The following is a 14053-nucleotide window of genomic DNA, read 5'->3' on the forward strand; positions in this document are numbered from 1 at the left end:
CCAACTCCAGAGGCGCAACGGGAGGACAGACGCTCACATGGACCTGACCCACTGCATGTGTAATTCACCACGGGTGGTGAAGAGGAGGAGACCACCGAGCACGAGGAGGAGGAGGAATACCTGGAGACAGAGGATGATGCCCCTTGCATCCCTCTGTCTGGGAAACCTGCGGCCACGATGGGGCTCCCAACTGAGGAGGTACTGGAACCAAGTGGCATGCAGTTGGCGACCCCAAGGCGCACATTGGTGCTGTCGCAGACCTCACGGAGGCCGGGTCAGCGGCTTGAGCAAAGGCCTACCCTGGACCACCGCGTGGAGCACCTGGCACAATTGTGCGAGGAGTCTGTCCCGAACCAGCGCGAGCAGCTCCAAGTGTCTGTGGGGTTCACGCAGGAATTCTCCCAGGTGTCTGCTCGCCAAGCGGAGGCAACGCAGCAGATGATCCTGGAGTTGCGTGAAATCTCCACCTCCAACCATGCCAGGCGCCATGCATTTTTGGCAGTACACAGCGCTGCACCCCGAGTTCCCGCGACCACAAGCACTGGCACACAGGTGGGTCAGGAGGATGTCTTCCCCGCTAACAGCCCCCAACAGGCGATCATTCCAGCATGTCCCCCACACAGCAGGAAGTCTTGCCATCGCCCACTGCACGCCGGCTTCGCAGCAGTACCCGGGGACCAAAACAGGTGGGTGAGGCAATGACCGCAGGGGTGGGGGGGGTGCAGGATCTGGAGGGAAACGTGGCCACAGGTCGGGAGGGGTGTGCACTCTTTTTAATATTTTTCCTATTTTTCCACATTTATTATTGATGTTGTCGTTTCACTGTTGGGGTGTGGGTGGGGGGTTGGGGCGGGGGGCGGGGGTTGTTTTGGTGTTTGTAATTGAAAGATTATGTTCAAAAGTTGTCATTTTATTAAAACATTTTATTTCACTTTACAATTGTTGTGCAGTGCCTTCTAATAATGTAAGTTAAACTAGAACATTAGTGCAACTGCTGTTAAACAATGCCCAGGCCAGACCAAGTAAGTATGTGTTGTGTATGAAATAACTCAATAGACTGAATACTGTACACTCCGAACAGGTACAAACCTGGCTCTACTTTATTAGGGCCCAAAGTGATTATATTACAAGATGGCTGGCCTTTTATACCTGGGCCACACACACGTGCGCACAATCCAATGACTTCCGAAAGTAGCGCCACCTGGTGGCTAGTAAACCCAAGCAAACATACATAACAATATCCCCCTTTAAGATATTAGTAACGGTCTTTTTACAAATTGAGACGGTCCGGGGCTTTCCGCTCCCGAGTTGAACGTCTCAGTTCAACTCCATCCTCGGGCGAGCGTTCTGAGTCTGTTATGACTGGGGGCTGGGTAGCCGATCTGATGGGAGTGGCAATGACCATGTCAGGGATTGAAAGTCCAGATTCATTGATCATGTCAGTGATTGAAAGTCCAGATTCATTGATGACAGCGGAGACCTCTGATGACTGAGGGTAGGTTGGTTGGTCACTGATTGTGTCTTCCTCAGATTATTCAGATTCATCCGTATGCCGCAGCTTTATCTGATCGACATGTTTCCTGCATGTCTGCCCATTCTTGAGCTTAACGATAAACACTCTGTTACCCTCCTTGGCCATAACAGTACTGGTGATCATTTGGGACCTTGACCATAATTCAATACATACACAGGATCATTGATAGAAATATCACATGACACAGTAGCGCAATCATGATACCTTTGCTGACTTTGACGTCTGTATTCGACACGATTATTCAAGTCAGGGTGGACAAGAGAGAGCCTGGTCTTGAGACTTCTCTTCATCAATAGTTCAGAAGGGGAGACCCCGGTAAGCGTATAGGGTCTTGTCCTGTAACTAAGAATATGCGTGACAAGCGAGTGACACGTTTCATACTCTGCTTGATGGTTTGGACCGCACGCTCTGCTTGTCCATTGGATGCGGGTTTGAATGGTGCTGACCTCACATGTTTGATGCCATTAAGTTTCATGAACTCTTGAAACTCCATACTGGTGAAGCAAGATCTGTTGTCGCTTACGATGAATTCAGGCAGACCATGCGTAGCAAACATGACACGAAGGCTCTCAATGGTAGCTGTGGATGTGCTGGATGACATGATTGTACACTATCCACTTGGAATAAGCATCCACCACAACTAAGAACATCTTTCCCAGGAAGGGACCTGCAAAGTCAATGTGGATCCTGGACTAGCGATTCCGCTGGTGCTTTACTAAGCTGCATGTAAGTGTTGCACTGATGCACACATGATTCCAGATCAGAGTCAATTCCAGACCACCATACATGAGACCTGGCAATGGCTTTCATCATGACAATACCAGGATGCGTGCTATGTAGATCATGCACAAATTTCTCTCTGCCTTTCTTGGGCATAACAACACGATTACCTCACAGTATCCAATCTGATTGAATGGATAGTTTGTATTTGCAACGGATGTAAGGTTTGGTCTCCTCACACATTTGCTTGGGTATGGCAGACCAATCACCACTAAGGATACAATGTTTCACAACCGATAATATTGGGTCTTGGCTGATCCAGGTCTTAACTTGTTGGGCGGTGACGGGGATTCCTTCACTTTCAAAAGCATCCATGACTAACAGTAGGTCTGCCGGTTGTGGCGTTTCCACCTCCGGTGTGGGCAATGGCAGACGGCTCAATGCATCGGCACAATTCTCAGTGCCAGGTCTATGGCAAATGACATAATCATAGGCAGATAATGTCAGTGCCCACCTCTGGATGTGGGATGATGCATTAGTACTGATACCTTTGTTTTCCGAAAACAATGAAATGAGTGGCTTGTGATCTGTTTCCAGTTCAAACCAAAGACCAAACAGGTAGTGATGCATCTTTTTAACCTCATACACACAGGATAATGCTTCTTTCTCTACCATGCTGTAGGCTCTTTCCACCTTTGACAAACTTTTTGAAGCATATACAACAGGTTGTAATTTGCCCGACTTATTAGCTTGTTGGAGCACGCAACCAACGCCATATGACGAAGCATCACAGGTCAATACTAGACGCTTACCAGTAGCTTGTTAGAGCAAAGCAGATTAGTAGCTTTCTCAAAAGCTCTATCTTGAGACGCATCCTAAACCCAGTTGTCGCCTTTTCTTAGCAGCATGTGCAGTGGCTCTAATAAGGTGCTCAATCTAGGTAAGAAATTACCGAAGTAGTTGAGTAGAACAAGGAACGAACGCAGCTCTGTCACGTTCTGAGGCTTGGGTGCATTTTTTGATAGCCTTGGTTTTCGAGTCCATAGGCCTGATACCGTCAGCAGCAATTTTCCTCCTCAGGAATTCGACTTCCGGTGCCATGAAGACGCACTTCGAGCGTTTCAGTCTGAGTCCCACTTTGTCCAGACGATGTAGAACCTCTTCTAGGTTGCTCAGATGTTCAGCGAAGTCACGACCTGTGACCAGTATGTCATCTTTGAACATGACGGTTCTGGGACGGACTTAAGTAGACTCTCCATGTTCCTCTGAAATCTGGCTGCAGCCGAGCAAATTCCAAAAGGGCACCTGTTGTAGATAAACTGTCCTTTATGTGTGTTGATGCACAAAAGTTTCTTTGACATGTCGACCAGCTCCTGTGCCATGTAGGCCGACCTCAGACCCAGTTTTGTGAACAACTTCTCCCCGGCTAGTGTTGCAAACAGGTCATCAGCCTTCGGTAACGGGTATTGATCCTGTTTCGAAACTCGGTTGATCGTAACCTTGTAGTCTCCACAAATCCTGATACGGGAACAATGGGGCTGGCCCATGTGTTAAATTCAAGCGTGATATGATCCCTTCAGGCTGGAATCTGTCCAGTTCAATTTCAACCATCTCCCTCATCATGTACGGAACTGCCCGAGCTTTATGATGGACGGGTCTTGCATCCGAGTCCACGTGGATCTGCACCTTGGCTCCCGTAAAATTGCCGATGCCTGGTTCAAACAGTGAGGGGAACTTGCTCAGCACTTGAGCACATGGAGCTTCCCCCTCCGATGACAACGCTTTGATCTCGTTCCAGTTCCATTTGATTTTTTCTAACCAGTTCCTGCTGAATTGAGTTGGACCATTGCGTGGAACAATCCATAATGGTAAATCGTGAACCGCACCATCGTACAACACCTTGATTACTGCACGGCCAATCACTGTTATGAGTTCTTTAGTGTACATTTGCAACTTGGCATTGACTGGACTCAGCTTAGGCCTCACAGCCTTAGTATCCCACAGCCTGCCGAATGTCCTCTGGCTCATTATTGATTGACTCGCGCCCCTGTCCAATTCCATCGATACCAGCACACCATTAAGTTTTACATTAATCACTATCGGTTGGCTCTTTGTTACAGTTTATACACTTCCTCCTCTGTTATCTTGGATTGCATATCCGGATCCGCGCTAGACTGGTCATCATCCTCCACGTGGTGTGTTGTAGCACACTTGCTCAGTTGCGGACACATGCACTGGAGATGCCCCACTCTCGAAAAGCCTTTATAAATATACTGTTTAAACCGACATTGATGATGCTGATGATTTCCCCCACAACACGGTGATATCGGATTCATTCCCGTTGGTGGACTTTGAGCAGCCACAGATTTCGCGTATGCAGTCGGGTAGGCCCTGCCATATGCAGCTCTGCCAAATGATGATATTATCTTGTTTACAGTACTTGCCGAGTTCTGATTTTTTATTATATCTGCTTTAAGCTTTTGTCCGTCGTCATGCATGATTGGGCAATTGTGATGGCCTTGCTCAAATCCAATGTCTCCGCCGCCAGTAGCTTACGCAGGATCACCTCGTGGTTGATGCCGATTACAATGAAGTCCCACAGCATGTCTGCCAATGCAGCTTCGAACTTACACGGTCCAGCTAGACAACTCAGAGAGTTGTTACCTGTGGAATTCCCTGCCGCAGTAAGTTGTTGATGCCAGCTCATTAGATATATTCAAGAGGGATTTAGATATGGCCCTTACGGCTAGGGGGATCAAGGGGTATGGAGAGAAAGCAGGAAAAGGGTACTGAGGGAATGATCAGCCATGATCTTATTGAATGGTGGTGCAGGCTCGAAGGGCTGAATGGCCTACTCCTGCACCTATTTTCTATGTTTCTATGTTTCTTAGGTTGGCCACAAATTCCGATACATCCTGGCCCTTAGAATGAACGTGCATATAGAATCGATATCTTGAGATGATGATGCCTTCATTTGGCTTGAGATGGTCACATACCAAAGCACACAATGTTTCATAGTCCTTGTCCATTGGACTTAAGGGTGAGAGGAGATTCTTTATGAGTCCATAGCTTTTCGGACCACAAACCGTGAGGAGGACCGCCCAGCGCCGAACTGCGTCTGCCTCTTTCTCCATTTTATTGGCCACAAAGTGGGCTACAAAATCTGCCCAATCTTATCCCTTCACGAATCGCTCCAAAATTCTAATTGTGCTCATTTTTGCATGCGAAGGTTCTTGTTACCTCATCGCCAAATGTTGTGTATGTAATAACTCAATAGACTGAATAGTGTAAAATCCGAACAGGTACAAACCTGGCTCTACTTTATTAGGGCCCAAAGTGATTACATTACAAGATGGCTGGCCTTTTATACCTGAGCCACACACACGTGCGCACAGTCCAATGACCTCCGACAGTGGCGCCACCTGGTGGCTTGTAAACCCAAGCATACATACATGACAGTATGAAATGTCACTTATTTATATAAATATAAGAAAACGTCGAATTGTGAGTGTATCTATCTTTAAAAGACCCTTAAATAATTCCCTGTTAAATAAGCCCCTGTTTAAGAGGCCTCCTGTCTTCCTCCAACGTTCAAAATGGCATCCGTAGTGCCCAGTTCTGGGAGGAAGGCCAGGCAATAGCAGCTATTCTCCAGCAATGTTCTTGGCAAACGATCAGCCCGACAATGTGCCGGCGATGTGCCAAAAGCTGGGCTTGACGATGTGTGGGCGATCACCTCGGCGATCACCTCGGCGATGTGAGCTGAAAGTTGCGCCGGGCGATGGGTCGGCGATAAGCTCGGCGATGTGTCCCAACTTTCCATTTTTAGGCGTTATCAGCCCTTTTTGGGCAATATATGGGCACTAGCCCAGCAATGTGAAGTGGAAAGTCTAGCCCATGTCTTTTGGGTACATGGTACATGGTACATCAGTCATTGAAGGTTGGCATGCAGGTACAGCAGGCGGTGAAGAAGGCAAATGGCATGTTGGCCTTCATAGCTAGAGGATTTGAGTATAGGAGCAAGGAAGTCTTACTGCAGTTGTACAGGGCCTTGGTGAGGCCACACCTGGAATATTGTGTTCAGTTTTGGTCTCCTAATCTGAGGAAGGCCATTCTTGCTATTGAGGGAGTAGAGCGAAGGTTCATCAGATTGATTCCCGGGATGGCAGCACTGACATATGAGGAGAGACTGGATCAACTGGGCTTGTATCCACTGGAGTTTAGAAGAATGAGAGGGGATCTCATAGAAACATATAAAATTCTGTCAGGATTGGACAGGTTAGAGTTTGGAAGAATGTTCCCATTGCTGGGGAGTTCCAGAACCAGGGGTCACAGTCTAAGGATAAGGGGTAAGCCATTTAGTCCCGAGATGAGGAGAAACTTCTTCACTCAGCGAGTTGTTAACCTGTGGAATTCTCTACCGCAGAAAGTTGTTGAGGCCCGTTCGTTCGATATATTCAAAAGGGAGTTAGATATGACCCTTACGGCCAAAGGGATCAAGGGGTATGGAGAGAAAGCAGGAAAGGGGTACAGGTTGAACGATCAGCCATAATCTTATTGATTGGTGGTGCAGGCTCAAGGGGCCGAATGGCCTACTCCTGCACCTAATTTCTATGATCTATGTTTCTATGTTTCTATGACAGATCATGCGTATCCCATTTAAAACATTTAATTTAATGCAATTTCTATTAATTTTTAAAAAGTAGTGTTTTTTTTATTGATGTTTGCATTTTATTTGATTTGAGGGGTATTCTCGTTGATAGTGCTCAGAGCTCCCATTACTATAAATGAGAATACTACATTGTGATTGGTGGCCCAGGCCCACGTGATCCCAGGATGCGCATGCTCTCCTGGAATATGTGGGCCTCTGCTCTGGGCTGCACATCTAGGACTTGGAGAGCAAGTGTTCATTCCTCCGGGACCACTAGGTACTTTCGTAAAAAAGAAATTCGGTCGGAGGCATCCGCACGGGGGAAGCCTCCGACCACAATCTTTGGCCCCATATTAAAATAAGGGTCCCATGCTTGCTTTAGGATCCTCTTGGGTAATTAGTCTGTCCCAGCACATGACGCGCCATGTAATAAACTCGCCTAAGATGTGCGCATGCGCCTGAACCCGGCACTTGCGATCTGTTAAAATGGGCCAAAGATTGCAGTCGGAGGCTTCCCGTGGGTGGATGCTTGTGACCAACATTTTTTTTATGTATATACCTGGTGGTCCCAGAGGAACAAAGACTTCTGCACCGAAGCCTCGATACGCAGCCCAGCGCAGAGGCCCACGCATCCCAGGAGCATAAGTAACAATTAGCAAGGAACCTGCAGGACCGCTATTTAAAGAGCTTATTCACTCCATACACAATAGTTGCCGGTTTGTCCCTTTTAGGCTGCGAGTTAACATCTGAGCCTTTTTCTGGCTATTCAAATGATTCTGACTTCTGGGAACAACATTTTGCTGGTGCTAGACTGTTTTTGACTGCTTTGGAAACAGTTTATTCCAGTCATGGGTAATCTGCTAGGTCTGTCTTTTGGAGCTGGAGGAGGAGGGTGTGCAGTGAAGAAGACAGGAGACAGCAGGAGGAGCTGGGAGAAGAGAGAGGGAGGGAGGGAGAGAGAGGGCACTGCACAGGGCACCATACACACAGTGGGTCTTCAGGGACCACTTCTCATACTTTAACATCACTTCAGAGCAATGTGTGAGGTGCAACGTTCCCTCTAAGCTGCGCAACCATCTGCCAGTCCCGCGCAGCCTGGGACCAATGTGAAATTGCGCGCATGCGCGAAACTTTGACTAGGCTGCGCAGCCTGTTAAAGGGTCCGCGCACCCAAATTTCATCATCATAGGCAGTCCTTCGAAATCGAGGAAGACTTGCTTCCACTCCTGAAGTGAGTTCTTTGGTGGCTGAACAGTCCAATACAAGAGCCAAATTTAAAGTTAGGGGGAACACTGCTGAGGTGCCTGCACTTCACTGAGGAGGCCATCACCGAGATATGTCACCTACTGCAGCCACAACACAAAGCCCAAACCAGTACATGGACAGCACTGGCTGTGGCTGTCAAGTTCACCGTGGCCCTCAGCTTTTTCACACAGGGATCATTTCAGGCTGCAGCAGGTGACATCAGCGGCATCTCATAGTTTGCTGTGCCCCTCTGTATTGAGGAGGTGACCAAGACCAGAGGGAATACAGCAGGATGAGAGAGCACTAGGCTTTGCCTGCATTATAAGATTCTCTTACGTCCAAGGTGCCATAGCCTGCACCCATTTACCCTAAGTACTCCCCATCACCAGCCTGGCATCTTTCTCAATAGAAAGGGAATTCACTACCGAAATGTGCAGCTTGTTTGTGACAGGCAATACATTGTGTAGGGCTCTGCTGGGTTTCCTAACAAAGCTACATTGCGCCAGTCCTCTGTGCTGCCTTTATTCAAATGAGGCTGCCAGGCAATAGGCTGGCTACTTGGCGACAAGGGATATCCCCTCCAGATATGGCTCATAGCTCCTACAATGAGAGCCATGACAGCCCCTGAAATACCATTGAGCAGACCATCAGCATGCTCAAGCAATGCTGCTGCTGCCTGGTCCATTCAGGAAGTGCTCTGCAGTACACCCCTGATCGTGTTTCCAGGTTTGTGGTTGTGTACTGCTTGCTGTATAACTTTGCGATATTGAGGGACCAGCCCGTACTACCACATGGGAAGCCAGACGTATCGGAGGAGGAGGAATAGGAGCACAAAGAGGAGGAAGAGCAGGAGTAGCATCGGCCACCAGTGTCTCTAACTGCCAGAACTCTCAGAGTTGTGCCATCAGTTGCAAGGGCATCTGCAGCTACCCTGCACCATAGAGCTGACATAGGCAATGACACTCAAAGTCAGTTGTGGTACGGGGTTGGTGCCATAGAGAGGCAAAGAGGGCCACCCACCTCACAACCACTTCATGCAACACCAGCTCAACTTTAGCAGCCATCAGGGGGTCAGGTACTGGCTGCATCATCACTTACCTGCAGACTCATACCTGCACCTTGGGTTTCCTTTCTCTTTATTTTTGTTGATTACTTCTTAGTCCTCTCCTCCATCAGTTTTCGCAAAGACTTCTCATGAGTTCAGATGCCTTCTGAGTCTTTCCAAAGATGTTCAAAAATGTTATTACTCTATTCTGCCATTTCCCATTAATTGTCACAATCCCTTTAAATAATGTGCAATATTCTGCTCCAACCAATAGTGTAAACATTAAAATCTGTACAGGTGATATGCTAATGAACTGATCTCAGAAAATTGGTTATAAACAGCAAACTTCCATTCGAATCTGTCTCAAATATGCTTCTAATTATTCAGGTCCATTCCAGCAATGGACAGGTTCTCCCTTAACTCGTCTTCCATGTGGACAAGATTAACACATCACACTAGCATCCCGTGTCCCCTTAACGACACAATCTGGGTCTTTATCTAATGTGAACGAAAAGCAGATGCTGGAAATCTGAAACAAAAACAGAAAACGTTGTTAGCACTCAGCAAGTCGGGCAGCGTCCACGAAGAGAATAGACAAGACATTTTGGACCTGGACCCTTACTTAAAACTGAAAGATCTTACAGATAAATGGAATTTAAAAAGGATCAGAAGATGGGAAAGGGGGATGACAAAACAAAAACACAATCATGCACAAACAGGAAAAGAAATAGAATGAAAATGCTTTAATTACTGCATTGCATATGTTGAATGCTTCACCACTCACACATCATTTTGCTCTCGAGCACTGTTGTTTGTGTTAAGAAATCTGCAATATGTGAATCACTAGCATTATGCTTTATGCTGACAGCAATTTCCAGGCTCTGGAGGCAATCATCAGGGAGTTACTTAGTTGGGCTAGGCTGTGATGATGACTTTTTCTTGTGTGCTTTAGGGTTCTTCTAACTCAGTGATTCAAACCTGTAATCAAGGGAGGACTGCGGGGATTCTTAAAATATTAATTATTTTTGATTCTCAAGTAAAAGTAATTAGTATTGACTGCTGAATAAATTGTTTCATTGTAACTGAAGTGCTTTTGGAGTCTTTAGCTAATATTTGTCAATCTAAGATAACGCACTTTGGAACATGAAATATGTATATAAAATTGAATCAGTAAAATTTTTTCAGTAAAATTATGGAACACTTTGGAAATCTGTGTCCTGTGAGTACTATTTTGCAGTAGCTTAATGCAATGGTGTGATTTGGTAAAGCTCAGCTATGTGGGCATATTTCAAGTGGCTCCCCTTAAAATGGGATCAAAGATGGGTGGCCTGCGCAAATTCATGATAAAATAAAATAAACTAACAAAAGTAACTAGAATAACAAAATTAGATTAAAATGGCAAAGTCGCAAGCAACAAGAAAGACTCCTATTTTAAAATTATTGGACTGAGCTTAATTCCACTGGGATACATCAAGTTTGGCAAAAATTTAGCAGATGCAGTATAATGTTGGAAAGTGTGAGGTCATGCACTTTGGCAGAAAAAAATCAAAGAGCAAGTTATTATTTAAATGGAGAAAGATTGCAAAGTGCTGCAGTACAGCAGGACCTGGGGGGTACTTGTGCATGAAACACAAAAGGTTAGTATGCAGATACAGCAAGTGATCAGGAAAGCCAATGGTATCTTGGCCTTTATGGGGATGGAGTATAAAAAACAGGGAAGTCTTGCTACAGTTGTACAGGGTATTGATGAGGCCACACCTGGAATACTGCGTGCAGTTTTGGTTTCCATATTTACAAAAGGATATACTTGCTTTGGAGGCAGTTCAGAGAAGGTTCACAAGGTTGATTCCGGGGATGAGGGGGTTGACTTATGAGGAAAGGTTGAGTAGGTTGGGCCTCTACTCATTGGAATTCAGAAGAATGAGAGATGATCTTATCGAAATGTATAAGATTATGAGGGGGCTTGACGGGGTGGACGCAGGGAGGGTGTTTCCACTGATAGGGGAGACTAGAACTAGAGGGCATAATCTTAGAGTAAGGGGCTGCCCAGTTAAAACTGAGATGAGGAAAAACTTCTCTCAGAGGGTTGTGGATCTGTGGAATTTGCTGCCTCAGAGATCTGTGGAAGCTGGGACATTGAATAAATTTAAGATAGAAATAGACAGTTTCTTAAGCGATAAGGGAATAAGGGGTTATGGAGAGCGGGCTGGGAAGTGGACCTGAGTCCATGATCGGATCAGCCATGATCGTACTAAATGGCGGAGCAGGCTCGAGGGGCTATATGGCCTACTCCTGCTCCTATTTTTTATGTTCTTATGTTATGATCTTAAAGAGGAGACACCACTTAAAGTTGCATGTCATGGGTCCTAGTTTGGCCAGGCCAGAGGGATTGTGGAATTGGACAAAGATGAACAACATTGGGAGACATCAGTGCTTCCCTTCATAGGGTGACAACATTACAATTTCAGCTCAATAACTTGAAAGAGTCCTACTTTAAGTAAGCCAGTGGAAATGTACCATTCTCATTAGGTTTGCACCTTACGACTCCTATTTTAGATAGGCCATTGGAGTTCTGAGGTATACAGGCCTAACCCACTGGGATTCATGCAAATGCCTCCCCTAATGGAGACACCACAAAAAATGTTCAGCATCAAACTGATTTTAACCAAAAAAAATTAAAATAACAAAATTAAATTAAAGGAATCGAAGCATTGAAATCAAAACAAAAATTCCATGCGGTGCCCATTCTTCCTGCAAGGCCTCCAACAAATCAGTAGGCTTATGAGAACTGTGAGACTGGGTTAGATATAGAAAACATAGAAACATAGAAAATAGGTGCAGGAGTAGGCCATTCAGCCCTTCGAGCCTACACTGCCATTCAATGAGTTCATGGCTGAACATGCAACTTCAGTACCCCATTCCTGAGCTGAATCTCACTGGGATACTTCAAGCGCTCCCCTTAATGGGTGATACCATTAAAGTGAGTTCTCAAACAAAACAGAACTAACTAAAAATGATTAAATTAATACCATTAGATAAAGCATAATTTTGTGACAGGTGCAAAAAAAGGGTTGGGGATCCGGCATAGCAGTTTCTGGCCCACCCATATCCCTGCCTGTCCAGATTGCATCCATTTGTAATTGCAATGGCAAAGGAAAATTGGAGTAATTATTTCCATATTTTGGTGTAAATGTGCTACAGTTTTCTGAAGTAAAGCATTTTTATTTTGTTCTGTGGTGGGTAGAGGAGAGAGCTGCTACATATTTAAAGATTTAAAAGATTGGTGAAGAAATCGGAAATATACAGAAATAGTTTTGCAATGGAAGGTCCCTTAATTATATGGAAACAAAGTGAAAGCAGATGATGAAAGGAAATATTGAGAGTCAGGATAAATAACGCTGTTAAATGAGCGAGTCTCCATGCGCATCTCCCTGGTTAATACAGCTGCAGCTCTCAGTAATGATGTGTTAGATCTTAATCATCAGAATTCCGCTGCAAGCTTCCTTGGTCAAACTTCAGTTTGAGATGAGTTGCAGGTTTCAACAAATGAGGTAATGATCTGGGACAAGATATTAACTCCTGTAATCATTCAGCACCTCTGCTCTAGGACATGTATTCTTAGCATACATAAATTATTGTTTCAGTTTAGATTAAGCAATGTTATGCTTACACCCAGATAAGATGGTGCATAGTACTGAGACAAGTAATGTCTGTTTTGGATGTGACAGATTCCATACGGAGTGCAATATTTATTGCTTATAGTTTAACTTCTGGTTTATTAGCTTGACTCAGTTGGTAGGACCCTTACTTCAGGGGCAGAAGGCTATGAGGTTCAAGCCCTGCAGCAGGGCATGAACTCATGATCTGGACCGATGCTCCAGTGCACTACTGAGAAATTGCTACATTGTTGAAGGTGCTGTCCTTCAGATGAGTTGTTAACCTCTGCCTAATCGAGTTTTTCAGGTCATGTTAAAGATTCTATGCCACTATTCGTGGAAGTGTAAAGATTTATCCCGGTGTCTTGTCCAGCATAACTCCCATAACCGACACCACCAAAAACATCTTAACTGATCATTCATCTCCTTGCTTTTTGTGGGCTGTTATTGATTATTGTCATATCTTCGGGAAGCACACAACACACAATCTGTAAGATGGCTGCAGGTTCCGGAATCTTCTGACCTGCTGGTCAGGTGACTTGCTCTTTATTAAACAGCACTAGCTGCAGTAACACAGGCGTCCACAGTGTGGAGCTACAGACATTACACTTCTCCCTTCTTAATGAAGAAACAATCATCATACATAACTTGCATGGTTATATATAACAAAGGATATGGACTTATTTTGCCATATTTACAAATCAAGCTTAACCACTTGTTTTCTGTTCCGAAGAGAATAGCTTCGCTCTCGAACAGAACCTTCCAAACATGGTGTTGAATTTAAACTAATTCGAGGCTGATCCTGAGGGAAGTTTTCCTTCAAGGGATGCCCTTGATTTCCATTTGAACTCACACTAACTTCAGACCGTTTGTTTTCCTGACTCGGACTCAGACTTAAATTTTGACTTTCTTTTGGATTTGTTTCCAGTATTTTCGATGTAGGATATGCTATTGCTGTATCAAAACTATCTGATGAGTCAGAAATAATTGAATCACTCTCACTCTCAACTACTTCCATGTCTGTGGGTAAAATATGATCAATGCGAACAAACCTAACCTGTTCATTATCAAACATCTTGACCAAATATGTGCGAGGATCACATATCTTCACCACTCTTCCTGGTAGCCACTTTACCCATTTATGGTGATGTTCCTCACTCTCACCTTCTGATTTAATTTCACACCACTCTTTTACTCTACCT

Source organism: Pristiophorus japonicus, chromosome 13, assembly GCF_044704955.1.
Source record: "Pristiophorus japonicus isolate sPriJap1 chromosome 13, sPriJap1.hap1, whole genome shotgun sequence".
Lineage (NCBI taxonomy): Eukaryota > Metazoa > Chordata > Chondrichthyes > Pristiophoridae > Pristiophorus > Pristiophorus japonicus.